Below are 645 nucleotides of genomic sequence, written 5' to 3'. Positions count from 1 at the left end.
AATAATGTTTTGGAGTTTGTGCTCTTTGGTGCTCATTAGGTTCCGATTCTGTGTCCAAATTATTACCATTATATGTATGTCCTTGTTGAAAGTTCGGGTATTGTGGAATCTGCTCAAAACCCGGCGGTTGGTTTTCCAAATGTGGTATTTCCGAAATAATTGGGGGAGGTAACGCCATATTTGGAGGGAGTAGAGCAAAAAATGCTCTCTCAGCCCTCCTCCGATGGTGAAACGTTCCCTCAATATCGGGATCAAATTCGAAAAATTCTCCGCGATGTGACCGTGGCATACACCACTTTAAAAACAATTCTGATGGTACTAGAAAAATCAAATCTTTTACTTTACTCAAAATAAAACTTTTAGCGAAGCAGTCCCCGGCAGCGGCGCYAAAAACTTGGTCGGTTATATTTCATACCTTTAAACTAATGAAATTAGGCTACAAAAAAGTATACAATACGGCCTAACGTCGTCTTTCCAAGTAATAAAGTGGTACAAGTACCGGATTATCRTCCACAKGGATTGTAGCCAAAGTTAGATTAGAGTCCAATGAAAGAGATGATTTCAGATGACGATTTTGAAGACTTTTGTTTGATTTTAAGGCGATCCAAAACAGAATACATAATATATAAAAGAAGCAAGGGTGTA

Source organism: Cynara cardunculus, assembly GCF_001531365.2.
Source record: "Cynara cardunculus var. scolymus isolate 2C chromosome LG 13, CcrdV1, whole genome shotgun sequence".
Lineage (NCBI taxonomy): Eukaryota > Viridiplantae > Streptophyta > Magnoliopsida > Asterales > Asteraceae > Cynara > Cynara cardunculus.
The sequence above is the reverse complement of the archived record's forward strand: the minus strand, read 5'-3'. Positions refer to the sequence as shown.